General features: G+C 36.2%; 1 long non-coding RNA gene across 1 annotated transcript in view; it reads right to left on the reverse strand.

Annotated features, from left to right (window-relative positions):
• Window positions 1-15,312, reverse strand: part of LOC113956622 — a 113,205-nt gene extending 97,893 nt beyond the window's left edge. The window contains exons 1-2 of the long non-coding RNA XR_003530906.1: window positions 15,217-15,312; window positions 14,702-14,754 (exon numbers count right to left, since the gene is read on the reverse strand). This is a non-coding gene — a long non-coding RNA (uncharacterized LOC113956622). The remainder of the gene's footprint in view (window positions 1-14,701; window positions 14,755-15,216) is intronic.
• Window positions 15,313-15,582: the final 270 nt, after the last annotated feature.

The raw sequence follows: 15,582 nt of genomic DNA on the forward strand, positions 1-15,582 counted from the left end.
TAAAAATTCATTTCAAATCAGTGCCAAAGCTTTTATTTGTCTCAGCAGAACCAGGACTTTACCACATGTTCCACTAAAATGCTACCTGGCCTAAGTCACAGAATTACAGAGGCAAAGAATCGTAGAACATTAAGGGATTTAAAGGGACCTTAAAAGATCATCCAGCCCCAACCCCCTCTATCATGTGCAGGGACATCTCCCACTAGACCAGGTTGCTCAAGGCCTTATCCAACCTGGCCCTGAACACTGCCAGGGTTGGGCCATCTCCAGCCTCCCTGGGCAACCTGTTCCAGTGTCTCACCACCCTCACAGTAAAGAATTTCTTCCTAAATATCTTACCTAAATTTCCCCTCTTTCCATTTGTACCCGTGACTCCTTGTCCTATCACTACAGTTCCTGATGAAAGATCCCTCCCTGATTCCCTGTAGGCCCCCTTCAGATAGTGGGAGGTTGCTATTAGGTCTCCACACATTTCTCATTTTAGCCTTAATTTCCCTGTACCGTTCATTAGCATTCATAGTGTGGTAAGTGTTGTCTACATGCTTCACTTTCCCACTCAAAAGCAGTCTGCCTGTTCAAGCAGCAGAGTTTCAGACAGCAGTGAGATTGCCTGTAAAAACTGCAAAGAAAAGTCTAGACATTCATGACTTTGTATTTTATGAACAAACTAGGAAATATGTAGATAAAAAAATCACTAGTCTGTCACCACAGAACATTGGTACTGTATCAATAGGAACTGATGTTAAATCTAGTGATTTAAAGACTACTTTTCCAATTTCCTTTCCTACATACTGATTATGGGTTTTAGAGCAAATCTAGTGAGGAAAAGGAAAAAGAAAAGTAAAGGGAAGAGGAAGAGGAAAAAGGAAAAAGAAAAAAAAAGAAAAAAGAAAAAGTACTCAGTTAACATGAGACTGGACTATGTCAAAATTTTAAAGCTACTTACAGGCACAAGATATATTATCTGAAATGCTTGAATAATTGATGGGCACTGCAATGACCATCCAAGTTGGAAGAGGGTAAGGATGTAACAGGATGCTGCCCACCTAAAACTGAACTGGGAGAAGAATCAAGCATGTTCCTTGGAACAATACTAAACCCTGGATATCTGTTCTCTTCAGGTGACATTTACTCCATATATTGGTGTTTGCAAAATTCAGCAGTGAATCCTTTTTACTCTTTTATATGAAGACACAGACACATACAAGGACAAAATTGAGCATTTTTTACTGTTTTCCATTTTTTTTTCTTTCTAAGAAAAATAAGTGAATTTCTAAAAGTTAGAAGAACTTCTTGCTTCAACAAGGATCTCAGAATTTAGTCATATCCAGACCTTAAGCAAGCTGGTACTTTACATATGGACTACAGAGGAAATGAATGCTTAGTTATAGTGCTTTGTCAGGCACCTTTTTAATGAAAAAAAAGAATCAGTGCTTTGTTCCTAAAAGTAAGGCAACAGTCTTTCCAAATCTCATCCTAAACTGACGTAGAAATCCATGGTGAGAAGTCTTTATACTCTACCTTGGTTTTATCAATTTTTGATTTCCTTCTGTTCTCACTCTTTCCTTTTCTAACTTCTACCTCATCTTTGATTTTCTCTCTCTTGCCTATAGCCACTTTTTTTTTTTTTGGCTTAGATTCTCATTGCAGGTGATAAAAACCCAAGTGCAACTCAAAGCGTTAATTCAGAGTCTGACAGGATATTCAGAGTCCTCAGCTGACCATGGTAGATTAACATTCAAACTAATATATAAAGAGTTACAGAGAAAAATAAAACAATGGTCCACAATATCAACTTGTGTTGAAGACCAATAAATCCTAGTTAAGTCTGGTAAAAAATATGAGCATCTGGAAGCCACAGAAATGTTAGAGAAAATAGTTATGTTATCACTTGTTGATCAACAGCTAGTCTAAAAAAGGGCAAAACACCAAAACAACCAAGCTCCAAACAAACAAAAAGAAAAGAGGGTTGTAGAGGGTGAAAGCTCAGACACGAAAAGGAGATGGGGAAGAGCCATAGCAGGAACACACAGGTCGTACGTAACACATGCTTTGGAAAATGGAACCATTCAGGGGCCTTGCTGCTGGGACAATTCCACCAGAGCAGAGAAAGCAACCACATAAAAAAAACCTGTGTTGGAACATTAAGTTCCAATACATTTTATGACTTATAAGCTGATTCTCTTTTCACTTTTACATACAACTGCATGTGCAGTCCAGCAGGAGTGTCACAGCCCCCACAGAATTCTGCACACTTTTTTACCTCCAAGGTTACACATACTTGGACTCTGGCAACAAAGCCATCTTAAGAAGTCCTTACCACCGTGGTTAGCTGCTTCTTTTGTCCCTTCTATTCATCTGACACAACTGTTAAATGAGTGTGGTCACAAGCTGGTGGACTGAATATATTGTGGTCAAAAATGACCCTGTTAAAGCAACCCCTTCAAAGATCCCTGTAAACCAAATCATTTAATCATTGATCTTGTTACCTGAATGGTTTTCTAAACTACTGCCTCAGATTGAGGGGAATTAGAAGATTATTAGGGGAAAGCAACTACAAGCAGCTAATAGATGCAGGATATGACCTCTTGAAAATCAAATTTCAGTCAAACCCCTTGCCCTGTGGCATTGCATCCAGAACACAAATTTCTTAGACACAATCTCATCCTCAGAGAAAAGCTACTACAGCAAATAAAAAATTATTAATAAAGTTACTTTTTTATATTTAAACAGTAAATTCTACGTTCCACTCACTAAATATTCATATCAATAAGCAGGTATACATAAGCATTAGTTTTCATACATGATGCTGAAGTCAAACATCATAAAAAGTATCCATATAAATTAAGAACTTCAAAAGTCTCTGATTATACATTCTTTCCCTAAAAAGAAGTTGTTTTTAGAGATAAGTTGATGTCTTTCTTTTAATAAAGATTTTTTTTTCTATTGTAAACAGAGACCTTGTTCATAATTCAGAATAAAATTTAATTAGGCTATTACAGATGTATGTTTTCTTCCAGTGTTTTCTGAAAGATCACTATGTATTTGTATGTGCAGTATGACATACAAAGGGAGAAAGTCAGGAGTTCATTCCTATGATTCTTTATCAGAGACCCTTTTCTGTTTCCTAAAAACTAATTAGAATACTTTGTCTACTGGGAAAAGGAATAATTGGACATATCTGCCCTCACTGTGCCATGTCACAAAGTGAAAAATCCTCACTAATGGTTCCTGAAACACCAAGGTAGGTGGCATTAGATGATTCACAGAAGACAACCATCTCTGTAGATTAATTATTTTTATTTTGTTCAGACTTGGCTGATTTATTTTGAACTAGTCATGGGGTAGTTAATAAATGTCATTCACTTCATTAAAAAACAAAGTTCTCATCTGTTGTAAATAGTAATCAAAGTACATGTAAAAGAGCAAAAGAAGTGCTGTCTGTAAAAGTGCTGTCTCTGCTTAGTAATACAAACCACCAGGAAATTAAGATTTAAAATGGCATATAGACTTTTCAAGGAATTGTTCCAAGTTTCACTTTCCTGATAATATGGAAAAGCTTGCATTCATAGAGAAAAATAATAACAACAAAAAAACCCACCCAACCCATTGTCAATTCTGATATGCCAGGTGACTAGCACACAGCCAACCACCCAGCAGAGATGGGCTGCCACCCCTTCCAGACTGAGGACTGAGGCAGGAACAGGTAGAAGAATTGTTAGTCTGGGAATCACACCCAGGCTCAGGCACTGAGCTGCACAGGAAGATATGGCATTAACTGGGTTTGGGGGTGAGGAAAAAGAGCTCAGGCCTGTTAGAAGGTCTTTGCCTGGTGGTTTAGCAGTGACTGCACAGAGTTTACAAGAACTCAGCTGTTTCATTTCGACACTTAATTCAAGCACCTAACACTCTCTTACAGCCATCTATAAACACCTTCACTGAAGAGATAGCTGAGGCTTTGAGAGATTTAAGGCCCAACACAAAAACTGAAAGTCATATGGAAGACAGAAGTATACTGAGATAATTGGACACTTAGGCTTTATTTGATGGCTTGCATGTGGAAGATAATTCCACAATACACGGCTTTAAAAGCTGAACTGACATGAATTTTCCTCTCTCCTATCCTCACAATCTCATTTTTATCCCCACAAACAGTTCTGCCTCCTCTCTTCTGCCAAAACAATTGCTTTAGACCACATGATCCACTATAAGTAAGTTTCCTTATAGCCAGAGTTTAAAAGACTACTACTAATAATAGGTTTTTAAAGTTTTCCTTAAAATTAAACTCCATTTGACTACCTTAGGTGAGGGTGACTATCACACACTGGATTTTGATTACTCCAGAGTATTCAGTGTAGAATAGATTTATTTTGCTGTACAAATCTGAACATTTCCCAAGTCTCATCTAACCCTACCAGAAAGAAAAAACTGAGAAAAAAATTACTTGTTCTTAGAATGCAGTCTTTTTCTTTGCTAGACAGGGCTGCTTGCTAAAAAAAAAAAAAAAAAATCATTGTTTGTTGACCTTTTATCCCCTGCATGATAGTTCTGTCTTGCTGAATGACCTGCTACTGGCTGCATACATTGTGCACACTGAAGGTTCCCAAACTCATGAAAAGTGAGACTTGGGCATCCATTGTATTGCTTGAGGAGCAATACAGGCACATGTACAACAGAGCAGCAGAAGCTCCTGCTGCCAGGAGTTCAGAAAGCTCCTGGGGTCCACATCCAAGCTGGCTAAGCCAGTCAAGGATCAGCCAGAGCTCCACTCATCTTGTTTCCATTGCGGTGCAGCAAGCCAACTCGCATAGAAGAAGGTGGGACTTCAGCTCCAAAGCAGCAGGACATAACCTTCAATTCATTTCTTACTTTCACCTAAAAGATACAGTTTAATCCTCATGGATTAAATCTATTTTACAGTAACCAAAGGCCAAGATAAACCAATTTCACCAAATGACTGGCAAAACATTTCTAACTCTTATGACTAATATAAAATACTTCCCAAAGCAAGGGACACTTCTCAGTTGCTTTAGCGTAAGTGAAGAGTAAACTCTTTGTTTTCCTTTGCCAAAGAAAGTAAACTACCCGAGACTGGGCAGAATAATAGAATCATCTTCTCATTTCAAGTGCAATAATTGTTTGAGACTGCTTTTCTTCAGTGTCTGAATAAACTCTGGTGAAATTTCCCACCCTACTTTAAGTACTCTCTTGAAAAATCCACTTATTATTATAATGTTCCATTTTGGTGAGATTTTTTTCATATACATAAAGTATTTGAATAGATTTCTTAAATGCATAACAGTATTAGTAATGAAAAATATTATGAAATATGAATAAACTTGTTCTTACCTCTTTGCTCAAGGTTGCCCTCATACCTTAAATGCTTGTTTTCAGACTCTAAACATTAAGAGAGAGAGCACTTTAACAAACCAATAAGAAGTGTGTCTACCATATGATAAGAAAAATTTACCATATCGTAAAAAGAGAAAATAAAAGATGTACGACATTGTTACAGTGGATTTCTAAGCTGATGGCTTCTGTATATGAACCAGAAAACAAAAATCAAAACAATTTGCTTTAGATAAATTATTTCAAATGATTGGTGTTAAAATACTAAAACGTTGTACAAAAAGTAAAATAATTCAATAGAAAAACAATGTACTTGCTGTATAACTTTAATAACCTTAAGAAAAGAATATTAATACTGACATTTTATTAGTTGTGCTTAACATCTCAGGATTTACAGGTAGCCAGCTTACATGGAATAAATACAAGGTCTAAATATTAAATCATAAAGAAACAAAAATCTTGCAATAATGAGCATGAACCTCACATGAACACCAGATTAACAGCAGCTGTGTGCTGCCTTTGGGAGGAGCCTCTTCCATCATCTAATCTCCATTATAAATCTCAATACAAAGATGGCACACAGCTTTTACCCTAATTTTGTTACTTTAAAGGTAACTAAATTGGTCTAATTCTCTACCCTCTTGTAAATTTTGACTCTGAGCTGAAAAGTTAACTGGTTTTTTAGGTTCTCTTCTATAATTACTCTTTTTAATTCTTCTGTGTTTGATCGATTTATTTTGTCCTAAACTAAGCTAAAGCATCATGAAACATAACTTACAAAGTGTGCATTTCAATAAGACCTAATGTAAGAGTCTATTAGCATTCCTACTTCCATCAGATTTCTTTGCAGGCCCTACTCAGTCTCTGAGTGAGGTCTCTGGACAAGATATTTGTACAAAAAGGTTGATTAAAGCGTGTTTAACACCCTATTATCATCTCCTGTTCTTTTTGCCTTTTAGATATCTCTATATTTTAATATAAATAAATAAACAAATCTAGCCTTTGAGAACTGGTTGCTATGTGGTCTGAATCATGTTCCTTCCTACTGTAACTCCTCATGTCCTCTAAGACACTAATCACAAACTAAATCAAAAATGACAGACACCTCCATTTCTCAGGTCTTCACGCCCCCAGAAGGCATTTAACAGTGTGCAAAGGCAACAAAGGAAACCTATTTTGATAGAACATCCCTGGGTTTAGTCCTCAAGGAACAAATAGGATTAGATACCTAGAAAACAGAATATCTCCCTAGAGCTACCTTCCTATTTCTTCAGCTTTGCAGATTTACTGGCTGGATGCTGAAGCCAAAATTTATTTGTCTTCCAGTTTTTAACTGATAGACTGGAAAGGGGAGTTGAGGTGGGAACCAAAGGTGTTATAAGAATACTTTTAAGAGCGTGACTCACATTAAGAAGTGAATGGGGGCTGAGCAAAGAACATTAAAATAACCAAACCCAGGTTCTATAAAAATTTGAGTGCTCTCATCTCTTGTTAGCTTTCAGAAGAACTTAGGGCACTTAGGCCCTAGAATAGTATCTCAGCTGTTGTTAGGACATAGAGAATAAAGCAGGACTAGAAAAAAGTAAAACAGAGTGAGAAAAAGCTAGAAAATAATTCCTTCTCCATAAAAGCAGTCCTGTTAAAACAGACAAACAAACATCACAACACAAATCTATCAAAATAATTTAATATTAATCATATACTGAAAATTGCTGCTCTATATCGGCTTCTGGGCTTCTTTTGACATAATGGTAAAAAAAAAAAAAAAGGAAGCCTTTGGTTATTTACAGATATACCTGAAAAGGTCTCAGATAGTCTTCAGGTTCTTTTTGAAAGTAGAAGGATTTTTCTTGGTAAAAATTTACCTGACATAATTCTCTACTGAATAATACATTTCTATCATTCACTGAAAAAAACAGCTGAGCCAAATCCTCTACTACTACTGCTGTCTATATAAAATGGGCCACTGGACCATTCAAAAAGTCTTTCCCTCAGACTTATCTTCTTTCATATTTTTTGAGACTTAGAGGGTCTACTATGTTCTGCATTCTCAAGGAATTACCATTTAAGAACAATCAAGTCTCATATTTGACCTATGAAACTAATATTTTAATATCATATCTCTAAAGATACAAATGCATGACCTCATCATAGACACACCAGAGCAGTCACTACTGGCAGATTCAGTTACCAATGAAGTTTCTCAGTTGTCTGTGCTCATTCCCTAGACATACATGAGACTGACTCCCTTGTCGTCTCTCATGGAATTTTATTATGCAAAGCAAATGTAACTGGCAGAATTATCAAGTCATAAATTTCAATTAAGCCTTCTATTTTTTCTCAGTGAAAGCAGGGGTACCTGCTCCTTTGTCACGTCTCAGTTTTTGCTGGTGTACCACTCTCTGCTGGTTCATCTGTAAATAAATGCAGCAAAGATTTAGCAACACCTTCCGTTTAGTTGAAGGTGTAATTTCAATTGGAGGTGGTAGCCACTCTATGCAAGGGATAATTCTGGTGAAAAGTGGATGGCTTAGAAGTTTTTATGCAAACATTAGAATGCTTCACATGCTCCAGAACAGCTGAAACACCTGCAAGAAACCAACCTCCAGTACAGCGTCTGAATGTATCAGTAACTTATAGGTCAGGACAGCTGTCAGCTTTCTGGACTGGAAACGTTGTAGGTGTTATGGAAACAAGAGAGCTGACCCAATCTGTATGTCGCTGGAATAAGGCATCCCATGGGTCCTGCTTCCTTAGGGTCCATCAGCCAGTGCTATATTTCAGGTGAAGGGTTTTAAACTTTGTTTCGTTATGCACTAATATATAGCTGTATAAACTTTTATATAGAAACATGTGCACACATACACAGAAAGACTTAAAAGCAAAATCACAAAAAAATCCTGCACCCTACTCAAAGCTATCTTTTTTGTTGGTTGTGTACCAAGAAATCTCAGCCAAAAAATGTTATATGTATTGCTAGAGTTAATATGACCAACGGCAAAATTCCAAGAGCTGCATGCTAACACAGTAATACAGTAGATTAAAAAGGGAGGCTTCTGTCTTCAAAATTATTTTCCATACTGTTCACAGTAAATGCAAGACATTGGCCAAATTTCAAAACCATTTAGCATTTGATTACATGAGCCATGTAATTTGGGAAATGAAAATACCCACCACTCTGCTTCCTGTTTTCTGAGGAAGTGATCACTTTGTGGATGAGACTTCAGAAAGACACTAATGCCCATCTAGAAAGGAGCAAGTGGAAGACAGAGATGCTGAGAGTCTGTGTATCCCAATTATCACATCTGCTATGCCAATACACCTCTTACGAGCATCCACGTCATTTTGTCTCAAATGGTCAGTGTTGTTCTATAGAAAACAGTGGGAGCTATGACTTTTCTAGCAGCAGGAATGGTGTCCTGAGCAGAAATAGGTGTGGGCTAGAATCAAAGACCCACGTGACCAAGATGACACGAAAGCTGATGAGCAACTGTAAATAGGAGCTCCAGGACAAGCTGGGTTTGTGTCCATCAGTCCTGCATGCAAGTGAAAAACACAAAAATTCAAATGAGGTTATCTCATCTTTGATCTGTTTTCTTATTTATTTTTAAAATTAATATTTCAGTAGTTCAGTAGTTTGGTAATTAAAGAGTAAGGAGTGTTTGGATTATTCCACTGTAGACAGCTCTTTCCTAATGGGCTAACTTTAATGATAATAAAAGCAAGTACTGTACATTTCTTTGACCTTCAAGGAGAGAAAATTGTGGGCCAGAATTAAGCCATACTGGTACTTAAGTCCTTGCATTACAATATGTGACGTGCTCACATTGTCCTAAAACCAAAAGGAGTCAGGACTTTCCCTCAGTTTATCTGTTTGCAAATAGTTGCAATAGATGGGAAATGTTCTGGAAAATAATACAAACCAAAAATTAAACCCAAAGCTTGTGAAGAGTTTTAATAATATTGACCAGCAGCATTCAGCTTTATTTGAAAAACTCCTATTTCTCTGCTGCTTTAAAGTGGAATTTAGCTTTCCTAGTTTCCTTTTTACACACTGCTATTTATGAATTTGATGTGGTAGTTGGCTTGACAGATGATAGGACTGTTTGCAAGTTACTCATGTTTGGATCCGTATGTGAAAACTTCTATCCTTTTTTAAGCACTAACCTCATCTTTTTTTTTTTATTATTTTTATTTTTTTCTTTTAATGAAAGCAGAACTACCCTGGCTTTTTTTTTTTCTCTAATTAATCTTCCTTAAACATATGGCAGCAACTCAATGATTATAAATGACCCCTAAACTCGCTGTGTATATTAAGGCCTAAAGCTAATCTCGTGGGGTTTTAAATTTAGTTTCATTTTTCTATAAAAAGTCTGACTATTGTAAAATTATTTTAAATTACTCAATGTTCTGCTGGAATGCTGTGCGTGTGTGTGTGTATTTGTGTGCACGCCGGGGCCAAGGACAGAGCCAGAATTGCGTATTTCTCATCCAAGGGAGAATACAGACAGCGAGAAAGATGTAGCACGGTATGTTCTTGTCAGAGATCACACACAAACTGCCTAAAACACAGCTTATGATCCTCCCACAATGGGATATTTTTACTATCCTTAATGACGCCAGGCAGGTGTTTACAGTTATGATGTATGTCCGTCTAAAGTTGGAATTAAGCACAGACACAAAATAGCAACGCTTGACGCACTAGACCATGACATACTGTACGCACTGCAATTAAAATAAACTCTACTCCTGATCTTTTTTTCCTTTTTTTTTTTTTCTTTTTTTATGAGGAAGCAAGAAAAGCTATGAAGATGCTTTCTGGTTTGTGGTAAGCTGGAGACTATTCTGAGAAGCGTAAAAAAATAATTTGCGGAATGAACTATGTTTCTCTAAAACACCTTTTCAGCCTTGGCTCGCTCTTTGCCAGGTGATTTTGGAGGAGGAGGAAGGAAGGGAGCTTTCCATCTGTTGAGGTGTTAGGATTCTAAACACGTCCCTAAGTTAATTTTGACTCTTTAAAGTGTGAGATAAGTTAATATACTCTAAACCAATACATCATGTCAATCAACAGCGCTTTTCTCAATATCAGCCCACTCATTTCCGCCGCCTGCTTGCTGGCTCTAGAGGCTTCTTGCTCTAAAACTATGCTTCCCCTAAGAAATGAAATGTTCAGAGGGTATCAACAAATCATAGATGTCTCTAATAAAATAAACATGAATAGCGTGAATGGAAATAGAGAGGCTGACATTGTTTGTTCCCTTATTGTGTTTATGTAGCATTTTACCTAAATATTTGCAAACATTCAGAAATACAAAGTAACATTTTTTTTTAAAAGAAGCAGAAGGCAAAAAATATTATAAAGAAACATCATCTATTTTATAAAATAACACTAAAATAGATACATCCCACGATATCTTTTTTCTGCATCTATTTCCAGTCTTTTCAAAACAGGCATAGAAGTCTCTGAAGTATATTAACATTTGCCAGATACTATAAATCCAAAATATTTGGAATATTATATCATCATCCTGTCAGAATGTATGAGCAAACTTACTAAGTCTAGGTCTGCCTATTCCAATGTACTTTCCTGAAGGAATCGAAGAACGTAGTGAACATACAACGTTATGCTTTAAGAATCTAGAGACTTACAGAACCTTGAAGTTGTACCTGGACCACCAGGTTTAGTAGGAAATTCAGGAAGCATAGTCCATAAATCTACCTAATCCCTCTACATATTTGTTCTCTACAATGTTCTGTGATAATGGGTTCCACAAATATAAATAGTGCAAAAATCAATTTCTTCCATTAACTAGAAATTTATTTACAAGCTACAAATTTTAGTCAGTATATCAGTTTACACATTTGCATATCTTTCTGCCTTGTCTCCTACCTCTTCTCCAAGCTCCAAAAATGTAATTCATTATGGTTCACCTTACAGTCCATATGAAAGATATTCCATGCTTTTGATCAATCAAGGACTTTCCAGTTTTGCTAGGTTCTTTTCTTAAATTAATCAAACAAAATTGCATGCAGTATTCAAAATTTAAATTTACCAAATGACACAACTTTACAAACTAATTGATCCAGCAGTACGTGTTATTTTCCTGATTTTCTTTAAATTCCTCTGCTAGTAATACCTAATATTCTATCTGCTTTTTAACCAGTGATGAACACTGGGCTAATTTTTTAGAGAACTACTAATAATTATTCCCAGTAGGAATTACCCAAGTAAAGGGTAGAAAAAGGAAGTGAGCATTAGTAAGCACAGTATAACACCAGAGAACATCTAGTTTATTATTAAAGTGTCAACTTAAGCATTTAAGTAGCTGAAGAAAAATAATACTCTCTAGTAAATATTGTTTTTTCACTTCTCCCTTCCCCACATTTTAACATAAAAAGGATAAAAAGCAAAACCAAAACCAACACTACTCCCATCACCTCACCACCCTACCCCATTCTCCCCCCAGAAAGCCAAGCAACCCTAATACTAATTTCAATATGAGCCTCTGATGCAGCAACGTCTTGGGGACATGTCTAACTTTCAGAATGAGTCACAACACTGTGACTCAGAATCAATAGTAATTTTAATGTGCAAAAAAAATTAAAATGTCTCAAGATCCTTACTTAGTTAGCATCCTGTTTCACTAGGTATTGCCTTATGGTTTTACTGGTAGAAAGAACAGAAGTTCAGCTGCCTTGATAAAGTGGTCATGGGAGAGAACTTTCCCCTGTGGAATCCATGGAGTCTTGAAACAGTGGAGATTTATATACACCCAAAGGTCAATAGACTCCACACCGCTAGCAAGAAAATAATGCAGATTTTTTTTTTTTTTTGATCAAAATGAACCAGTACCCTAAAATAATTTGAAATAATCATATAAGTTTGCCCTGTTTCTTTTTGTTTCTTTCCACTAAACACATACCTCTAAATTGTCAGCTTACCATCTGTTTCACATAATGAGTTCAAAGTTGTGTTCAGGTACCCATTCTGTCTGTTTTCCCACTATTGCAAATCCCATGCAAAAAAATCCTATGGCATTGTTTCCAATGCATTCACAATGAGACCCAAGGTTACATACTGAAGTATGTAAATTTATGTCGTTGTTTTCTACCTTGTAGCAAGCAGAATATTCATTCAAGTTTTAAAAATGTCACCATCTTCTGCTTGCACAAATGCAATACAGGAAATTTCACATAGTCCCCAGGGACTAGCTTGGATTCCTGCTGGAAAGGAACTGATATGAAGTTGATAGAGGTGACTGGCAAACCCTAATAATTATCAATCTGAAATTGAAGGATGAAAAGGAAATGCATATTATTGGATCTTACAAAGAAACAGATCCTAATTAATAGTGTTTCCAGGCAGATCTGAAAATTGTTAATTTTTTTTGGAATGGGGACAGAGTATTCAGAATTCATTTCCTTAGCACTTTAGAATACTGTTTTGCTTTTGTTTATTTAAAGGAGATAAACATATAAATACGTAAATATATTAGTAGAAAATATTATCTCTTTATTTTGACAAAGAGAAATGAACATAGGCACGTGATCTAAACATAGAAGATTAAAATAATAATAGTAATAATAAGGGGGAGGAGACGGGCAGGAAGAGTGATTTCCTTATCTCCTCCAGGAACAAAGTAAGACATTTAAATTTTTTAAGTCTATAAAAGACATAGGTGAAAAGTTGCTTTACCAAGTTTTCTTATTCACCTTTAATATTTTAAGTTTGACTAACTTGAGTCATTGAGTGGTTCCCTTCCATCCGCAGACTGCTTGCATGGGACTCATCAACCATTTTTAAAGATGTCAAGGTGAACAGGAGCCTGCTCAGCTGGTTATTTCTTAGATTGGAGAGTTTCCAGATGTCCAGAAGCTCCTGTGTTTTGCTGTTCTATGAAGGGAGTGCCAACAGAGAAAGGAAAGGCTGTGGTGCAAGGCATGCATCACCACTACACTGATGCACTCACAACTGAGGAGATTCCAGTCATATACACCCAACATTTCATCCCCAACAGCTAATCTAGCCTCAGGGGGCCCTGGAGCAATGCAGGGAGCTGGATTAGCTCCTTCACAGAACTGTAAAAGCTTCACGGCCCAGAAAATGCTGGAGGCAGAGGAGCGGTTTCCATTTCAATAAATGACCACGGTCATCGAGGGATTTGGAGGATTTCGGTTTCTTCACGGGAATCCTGGAGTGACAAGGGAAACCAAGGGGACCCTCACAGATTTCAGATGCCAAGTATGGGCCAGATTCCTCTGCAGGCAGTCATCAGGCCACATTTCATTGGTTTCAGCCTTCTAATTCAGGGAGGCAAAATAGGCATTCCATAAACACTGATGGAAGATATATAAAAATCAATGATACAACTCATTACAACTTCACTTTGGCATGGTTGCATTTTCGTGCTAAACCACAAAGCTCCCCTTTTGTATGATAGTTCCTTAATTTGCCTCATATAAAACTAGAACAGTAGTGATGTTATAGTACTAACTTGAATTACAAGTCCAGTAAGATGTAAACTGAGGTCAAGAAAGGAGAAAGGTCAGCCTGACAATTATATCTTACAGTCTATCTGTTTCTTCGTTATTTGAACAAATTAAAACAGTTATATGTGTGTGTATATATATATATATATATAAAATATGTGTATACATACAGAAGTATCTCTTATATGTGCTTCTGTATTTCCATCACCTATAATCTACTGTAAATGTCATGTTGACTGTTAAACTCAAATATATTTTGAGGAAGGCTTTGCTTCTCGACCATTCTTAGCTGCATAATACAGACATTTTTCTGACTGAAAGCAAATCTGATCATCCATGCTCACAAATTTACCTCTTATTGTTGTGTGTTTGTCTTGTTAATATTCAAATATGCTTTCCCACAATCATGTGGGGGAAAAAAAAAAGCTTTAAGCATTTAAATAAAGCCTTGTAAAAATAACTTCAGGTACCTTGTGATAGGAAAACACTAACAATCCAATTCTCCCTCTCTCTCTGACACACATACACAGAGTGTAAGTCTCTTAAAGCAACATCACACAGGGAAAATAAAATTTTGAAAATCTAGCAAGGACAAATAATAATCAGAAAATTATTTTTAGATGTTTAAAGAATTCTGTACAATTTTAAATTCAAACACTGAAGTTACAAAGGTAACTTTTGTTCATAATGTCATGCTGCAAGAATTCTACAAATGATTCCTCAAAACCTCAAATACTTGTGCCTTTGTAAATTGGAAAGCAGGACCAGAGAGTAAACAGCAAAGTGTTCTGTTTATGGAATAGAAAGAAATAAAACATCATAGAAATAATAGAAATAAAAGCTGAACCTACCTGAAACACACCTTATGATTACAGATGGAGTTTACACCTTCAAGAACTTCGGTATGAACAGTAGCTGTAAGCATATAGAACAAATATCTTTTCAAACACAACAAATGAGTGATTCACGCCTAAATTTCATGTTACTTATTTCAGATTAAATCTAGGAAATGTCACTGAAGTGAATAGAAGGCTGATTACAAAAAGCAAAAAAACTGGCCTACTATATAACATTAAAAAAAGCAGGGACATAGGATCACTCTAAACTAACATGGTTGTCAAGCAATCCAAAGCTGCAGTGTGAGTTCAAATATAAATTTCCTTGAATCTAATAGTATCTATGGGGCATTCAAATCACCAAAGGCAGCGTCTGACTTTGAAACACTTTCTCTCAGACAGAGTCCAGTTGGTTCTGATTTTTTACTTTTAATAAAACTTCTGTTGCTCAGCTTTGTCTTTGAACTTGGGCATTCATCTAATTTTGTTCCTATTTGTCCATTTTTTTAAATCAACAATGAAAATGTCTCGCAGAACTTACGATCTCAAAAGAGCTCGACATTTTTCTTCCTTGCCTTCAAGATGCAATAAGAATTTTCCGTTCCCTTGATTTCAAAGTGTGACTAGTTAAAGACTGATACAGTGACGGACTATGTGATGCTCACTATTCTTAGTTGTACACATATCAGTTCAGCGGCGACAACCTTTGCTTTTGAAATCTAAGCACTTGAGAATTTCTGAAAGAAAATTAGAGTAATTATTACATTATCTTCCAGCACTCAGGCACAGAAGGAGCAGAGTTCATAATGAAAAGTGACTAAGTATGGTGATTAAATTAATTTTAATTCAACAGTACAGGACACATGCAACATCCAATATTAGAAAATACACAAATTATCTCTTTGCT

This window comes from Corapipo altera, unplaced genomic scaffold (assembly GCF_003945725.1).
Source record: "Corapipo altera isolate COAL_440 unplaced genomic scaffold, ASM394572v1 100, whole genome shotgun sequence".
Lineage (NCBI taxonomy): Eukaryota > Metazoa > Chordata > Aves > Passeriformes > Pipridae > Corapipo > Corapipo altera.